Source organism: Castor canadensis, chromosome 5 (genome assembly GCF_047511655.1).
Source record: "Castor canadensis chromosome 5, mCasCan1.hap1v2, whole genome shotgun sequence".
Lineage (NCBI taxonomy): Eukaryota > Metazoa > Chordata > Mammalia > Rodentia > Castoridae > Castor > Castor canadensis.
This window is the reverse complement of record NC_133390.1, coordinates 90134909-90142718: the sequence shown is the minus strand read 5'-3', so window position 1 is coordinate 90142718 and position 7810 is coordinate 90134909. Positions and strand designations below refer to the sequence as shown.

The 7810-nt window shown below is 39.3% G+C and overlaps 1 pseudogene; it reads right to left on the bottom strand.

Moving 5' to 3' along the window:
• Positions 1 to 927: 927 nt before the first annotated feature.
• Positions 928 to 1155, bottom strand: LOC109689661 (small integral membrane protein 7 pseudogene; annotated as a pseudogene).
• Between the last annotated feature and the right edge of the window lie 6655 nt (positions 1156 to 7810).

Below are 7810 nucleotides of genomic sequence, written 5' to 3'. Positions count from 1 at the left end.
AAAGGGGCTGAGACAGCAAGCCCTGGACACTAGAAGAGTTCCATAGACTTGCCAAGGATTAATTAAGAGCCAAGCTTGGGAACTGCAACGCTAGCTGCCGGGTGCAGGGGCCACTATCTTTGAAAGACCAGAACTTGCTCATAGATCTAAAAGTGTCTAGCTTAGGAAGCTTGGAGCCTCTAGCTCTCAGAGCTTAGCATTATAAGCCTCTGAGTTTTGAAAGACTAGCCTGTAAGCCTCTGGCATTCAGGAGCTTGAGGCTGCCAACACTGACGGAGCTACCCTGCCTGTTTGTGATCTCCAGCCAAATAAGCAAAGGAACCCCCCAGCCAGCTATTTGTGACACCAAAAGTGGCTGAGCAAACCATGTCAATGGGATAAAGGAGGAACTTGGAATCAAGACCCTGAGTTAGCTGCATAACCACCATCAGATTCAGCAAGCAACCCTAAACTTGCTAATTATTTATAAATACTTTCCAAAACAGGCTATTCAAACTTAAAAAGCCAGCCCTTCTGCTCAAATTACTGAATCAAAATGATTTTTAGGAATCTGTATGATGCTAACCAAAAGAATGGCTATTAAAAATAAGCCAAGGAATATCAAAAACCAGGTTTCTTGTGAAAATTTGGCAAAGGAAGGATTCCAATACAATGGAATGATCTAAATGTTCTATGGGGAATGCCATTTTATCCTTTATGGAATACCTCCAAAAACCCCTTAAGTACATAACATTCTAATTCAGAGACCAAAGTAAAACTATCTTTGAAAACACTGACGTGACTGGAAAACCATGTACATTTTGGTGAACATTTTTCCACCCACCACAAGCTTGAGCTTTCTGGGAACACCCCTGCTTTTCTGGTCAGAAACATTCTTGAGGCCATCAGGAATGGAGATTCAACATCTGGGAAGGTGATTTCTGGGGTTCAAGAGCTAACCAGTACTACAACACAGAACATGATGAAGACACTTCACAAGACAATGGAGATGTGAAAGTATCTGAGGCTCAATAAAAAGTCTTGGATGTTGTCACCTATGCTGGGATCACTGGTCTCCTCCCCCAAAACCCTGATACCCTTCTTTTTCAGTTTAAAGTTGAGCACAGCCACAGAATCCACCAACAGTGTCCCAAACTGCAGGATGTCTTCAATCATCCTCATAACTGAAGTGTAATAATGATCTTGCCTCAACCTCCAGAGTGCTGGGATTACAGGTGTATATCACCATGTCAGGCTCCTGCACACAGTCTCTTATCAGATGTATATTTGCAAAATTTTTTCCCAATCTGTGAAAGATTGATATACAAAAGTTTTTAATTTTAATGATAACCAATTTCTTTTTTCTTTTCTTGATTGTGCTTTTGGTATCATAACTCAGAAACTATTGTAAGGTCACACATTTTAAGTCTATATTTTTTCTAAGAATTTCATAATTACACTTAGGTCTTTGATTGCTTTAGGTTAATTTTTAGATATGGTATGAATTAGCAGAAGGTTGTTTTTAACTTTTAATTTTGTAAAATCATCAAGTTGGGCTTTATTAACCTGATGGGGATATGTAAAATGGGTTAGTTTAGTAAGAAACTAAAGGTGAGAGTGCTGCTGCAGAGGTCTAAACACATGATAACAGATGAGCAACTGAGGAAATGAAGCTTCTGAAGGTGTTAACATAGGCATCAATGTACTTTTTAAAAGCTCACGGATAATTCCAATGTACAGTCAGCTCTTAGAGGAAGTGATAGAAAAAGACACTGTAGAACGATGAATGATGGGCAAATGCAAGAAGGCCCTTCTAACTGTTATGTCTGAGTAGAGTTAGTCCTGCTTTGCTATTGGACTGATTGTTCTCCCAGGAAAAGGAGTATAGCAAAACCAAAGAACCTCCTAGAGAAAGGATAGAAATGACCCTAACTGAGTGAGCATAGGCTGTTAAAATTTTGGGAAAAGTACCTCAGCACTTGATCAAGTCCCCGTGTGTGTGTGTGTGTGTGTGTGTGTCTGTGTGTTGTATGTTTGTGTGTTGCCATAAAGTTGCACATGCTAAACAAGTGCTCTAACTGAGCTAAAATCCCAACCCCAAGTCCCCACTTTACCTACAAAGTACAATTTTCTCTTCTGTAGTATGTAAAAGTTCTCATGTTTAGGATACTACCCCCATTTTCTAAACTCTCATCAGTTGCATCTCTTGTCACTCCAAGCGATTCTCAATTTAAGGGACCTGGTCATGGAAATTCACCTGATGAGATAACCAAGTTTAATTTGGAAGTTCAATCACAAAGGAAAGACCTGTCTTGGGAAATGCTTTCTCCATTCAGAAGCAGGAGACTAATTAGAAGGAAACACCTTAGCAGGTTGAACTGAGGCATTAACATATTGGGATCGTTGCATTTCCACCCTAGGGAAGCTCAAAGAAGTTTCAGCTGGCCTTTGTGAACTAAATTATCCAAACCTTACATAGACATTAATCCCCAAATGATGAAAGGTTGCTCAGAACACATCATAGACACAAAGTAATCCTCAACTCTGGCCTCTCAATAGAACTATGTACTTGTTGAATTGTATATTTTTTCTTTTTAAATGCTCATACACTGGGCCTTGTCCCAGAGTTCCTTGATGAGATTGTGAATGTCCCAGGTGCCTGTATTTTTGCAAAGCTTCACACATAATTACTATGCCAACCAGGATTTAGAATCAGAAAACTGAGCTGGAATGAAGTCTGGTTCTAACCTAAGTCTGCCATAGCTAGCTAATTTTAATCTTGACCAATTCCCTGAAGTTTATCTGAGCCTCTGTTCCTCATTAATAAAAGAGGCATAATAATGATCACAACTAACTCCCACAATCTCATGTGAGAGAAAAAGCTTGAGATTCCAGACCTTATAAAAGAGCTCCAAAACATATTATATTAACATTGAATTGTTATTAACAAATCCAGTAGTCACCTCATTTTGCAATTTGCCAGCATTAGAATCACTTGGCCTCTACCTTCTTGACACATTGTTTCCTTATACCTTCAAAGATATGACCCACCCTGGTTCTCTCTTAACCTCCAGAACCAAATCTCTTCCATTCTCGTTCTGGATTCGCTTCCTTTGATGGAGCCCTAAATGCTGGATCGCTCAAGGTTCTGTTGTGGTTTCCCTCATTTTCTCTGTAATCTCTTTGGTAATCTCATCTAATTTCATGAGATCTGTAATTTTATAAAAAGCATCTATATAATCATGACTCCCAAATTTATATTTCCAGCTCTCATGCTTATCAGTCATCCAACTGCCTCCTTGACCTCTCCATTTGGAGGTCTGTACTACCTTTGACTGAATATACCCCAAAGAGAATTCCTGCTTCTCACTCCCAAAATTATCCCCCCTGATAATCTGCAGCGGGGAGGGGGACTATCAAGCAAGTCCAGAATCCATAGGGCAGGTGTCAGGAAAGGAAGATGGATCAGACAGAATTGAGCTTCACAGATATGGGCTAAAGCCAGCACATCCTCCCTCCCCCTCTCCCTTCTCAATGACTCTCTGCCAGTGGGCCAATAATAAAGGTATTCAAAGGACATGCCAGACTCCATACCATACACCAGCATTTGGAATTGTGGACCACTGAAACAGCCTCCTCAAAAGCTCGGCTCCAAGCTGGACACCAGTGGCTCAAGCCTATAATTCTAGCTACTCAGGAGGCAGAAATCAGGAGAATCACAGTTCAAAGCCAGCCTGGGAAAATAGTTTGTGAGACCCTATCTCAAAAAATCCATCACAAAAAAGGGCTGGTGGAGTGGCTCGAAGTGAAGGCCCTGAATTCAAGCCCTAGTACCACAAAAACAAAAAACAAAAAACAAACAAACAAAAAAAAAACTCAGCTCAAAAAGATTTGTTGGTCACTTCCTTCTGGTGTACTGATTTTAGTAAGGTAGTTTGGTCAGCCAATGTGACTGTCCCCAGAGAAAGATCATTTCCTTTCAACCTACTGTGTAATCAGCAGTCAGAATGAAGGAGGGGGTTATGTACACCTATTTTGAAAATACAAAGTCCCACCCTGACCATTTCAGGACACAATGCCTCTTTCATTCCCCTAACTGCATACCTAAACCTATACAATTGGTCTACCTCTAGGTAGCAGCCAGGTCAGAAAGGAGGGCTAAAGATTCAAACTTACTTGATTCTGTTACTAAATTTAAACTTGTTGGGTTAGCATGGTCCTAGGTCCTAATGAAGATGATTACTTGGTTGAGTCCACCAATTGCCAAGTCCTTGGACAGTAGGTCATGTTGGAAAATATAATTAATCTCTGTAAATTTTATAAAAATGTCCTTATCCCTCTCACACTTGACCTCACCGGGTAATTATAAGAGATTCTTTGGGGAAAAGATCAGCTATAGCTACTAGAATAGGATACACCAATTTGGTGGCCATGGAGGGAGAGCTACCATGATGACAGTAGGAAGGGAATATCTTAGATCTTAGAAAGAATAAGGAGGAGGAGAACAATTTGTTCTCTCTGTCTATTGTACTCACCACCAGGGTCTGGCAAAACAATCATGGGGTCCACCTGTGTGAAGCAGCAGCTATAAGGAACAATGTGACATACATAAAGACACATCCTGTACTGCTGAGTTTGCCATCCTTGTTAATGTACTAGGAAAACACAAAAACTTACATGGACATGTCTGATGTTAAACTAGTCTATGCCCGAAACTGTCAGTGACACCTCCTAAATGTGCTCCCTCAGTTCCTTCTGTGCACAAGGACCAGTACAAACTTGTTTCAACCTCACTGATACAAATCCATACACTTCTCCTGATGCCCAAGAGGCACTGGAAGCCAAGGGACGAGTTGGGAGAGGCCTATTCCATGAGCTCTGAGCTTCAGTTCTTGCTGAGACTGCCAAGAACACAAGGCCCCCAGTACTCTTTATCCTTGCCACTTCTCAGAATTATGGTTGTGGTGGGTAACCATGGAGAATGAAGTAAAGAGCAAGCTGTTTAAAGGATGCTCTGTGTTCTCCTGTGAGGTAACCTTCCCTGTGTGCAGGTGTCCACCCCAAGGGACTGGAAGAGCAAGAGAAATTGACCCAACATACTGATTCTCATGCAGCTTGTGCCACATATGGTAAATGCTTTGCCACTCACCTGCCAGCACCTATGAAACAGTAATGATGTAATATGCTGTATTTTTATAATATGATAGACAAGGTCAGATGACAGATTTTTAAAAATCAATGTGAATCAATGTGGGTATATGTACATTTTGGAATAAGATGGAGGGGGTGAATCTAGCTAAGATATATTATAAATATAAATGTCACAGTGTACCCCAGGTACAACCATAAAATAATAAATAAATAAGGGCAAAATGACATAAAAAAACCATAAATACCTCCCTAGTGGTTCTGATTCTGATTTAACACTTGCTGATACATCTGTTAAAGAATTTCTGTTCAGACTATAATAAGAACCCTTATAACCCTTACAAATAATAAGTTAAACAGTTCAATTAAAAATAATTGGTAAAAGAGTGTTGGGTTTTTTTTTGACAAGGACTCTCTATGCAGCCCAAAATGACCTCAAATTCACTATCCTCCTGCTTCAACCTCCCGAGTGCTGAGATTACAGGTGTGTTCCTCCATACCCAGTGGCAAAAGATTTTAATAGACACTGCACCAATGATATACAAATGGCAAATAAATACATGAGAATTTGTTCCATATTATTTGTCATTGGGAAAACAAATTAAAACCACAGTGAGATGCCATTATAAACTCATTAGAAAGGCAAGAATTAAAAAGACTGAGAATTCCAAATCTGGGGAGAATCTAGAAAAAAATTAAGGCCTCACCCATTATTGGTGGAATATAAAATGGTATAGACAATTTGGAAGCAGTTTGTTATCTTCATGAAAAATTAAATGTACTTACCATATGACCCCAAATTAGAAACAACTCAAAAATTCTATGGTGCAGGAATAGTTATACAAACTATGGCACATCTGTACCATGGAAAATGAATACCATTTGACAATAAAAGGGAGCAAACTATTGATACATACAGCAGATTGGATAGATTGCAAGGACATTTCACTAAGTGAAAACAGCCAACCTCAAAAGGCTTATATACACAGTTTCATGAATATATTTCATTCAAAAATGACAAAACTATAGAGATAGTGAACATATTATAGGCTGCCAGGGGTTAGAGATGGGGTAGAAGAGGGAATGGGGGTGGGTGTGACTATAAAAGGCTTATATCTTTTTTTCCCAATAGTGCTCGGGATTAAACCCAGGGCCTCTCACTTGCTAGGCATCACCCTATCACTAACCTACACGTCCAGCCCCACGTTTTTTTTTATTGGGAGGGGGTGTTATTTATTTGTTTGGGTGGTACTGGGGCTTGAACTCAGGGCCTTGCACTTACTAGGCAGACACTCTACCCACTAAACCATGTCCCCAGCCCTAGCTTCCTAGTTTTATATCTTGATTGTGGTACTGGTTACAAGAATCCACCAATGTTAAAATTGCATAGAACTATATACAGGAGCACACAAATAAGTACATGTAAGACTGTTGCATTCTGAATAAAGTCTTTGGATTGTACCAACGTCAATTTCCCACTTTAAATACTGCATTAGAGTTATCTCAGATGTCATCATTAGGGAAAACTGGGTGAAATGTACAAAGGACTGCTCTGTGCTGATTTTGAAAAACCTGTGAATCTACATTTTTTAAAAAAAGTTAATTTCTACATGTAACAGATCTACATGGGTAGATCTCAAGGATGTTATGCAGAGTGAAAAAAGCCAATATCAAAAGACCACATACTGTGTGACTCCATTTATGTAACATTCTAAAAATCACAGAAATACAAAGCTAGAACACAGATTCATGGTTTTCAGAGGTTACCTGACATGCAGAGGGAAAGGAGATAGGTGTGCTTATAAGGGAGAGCTCTGTGGTGATGGTCTAGGTCTGTATTATGATATCTGTTCTAGGACTCTTTATATGTGATAAAATGACATTAGGATTATTCACAACTGTTGTGCCAAAGTTAGTGTCCAGATTTGGATACTGTCCTAAAATCACATTAAGTGAACTCATTGGGGGAAAGTAAGAGAAGGGTATACAGGACCTCTCCGTATTATCTTTGCAACCTGTAAATCTACAATTAACAGTTGGTACTCTGTATAAGGGTTCTGCACTTATGGACTCAACCATCAGGGATGGAAAATATTTGAAAAATAAATTCTAATTATAATGAACATGTATAGAGTTTTTTTCTTGTTATTATTCCCTAAAGAATATAGTATAGCAGGTTGTGGTGCTGCACACTTGTAATCCTAACTACTGGGGAGGTGGAATATGAGGCCTGGGAAAAAGTAGTGAGACCCTATCTCAAAAGCAAACTCAGAATCGAAATGTCTGGAAGCATGTCTCAAGAGGTAGAGTGCTTGCCTAGCAATGCATGAGGCCTGAGCTCAATCCCAAGTACCGCAAATATGTACACAGTATAGCAACTATTTGCATAGCATTTATATTTTATTAGGTGTTATAAGTAATCTAGAGGTGACTTAAAAGTATAGGAGGACACACATGGGTTATAGTAAATAAATACCAGGACACTCTATGCAAGAAACACGAGCATCCACTGATTTTTTTTTCCCAAGGGGATCCTGGAACCAATCTCCTATGAATACCAAGGAACAACTATGTTTCAAAATAAGAAGTTAAAATAAGCCCCTCAAGTAATTTATATGCACACAAAGCTTTGTAAAACAGTAACTTTTAACTCAGTCACAAATATAAAATAACAAGAAATAGA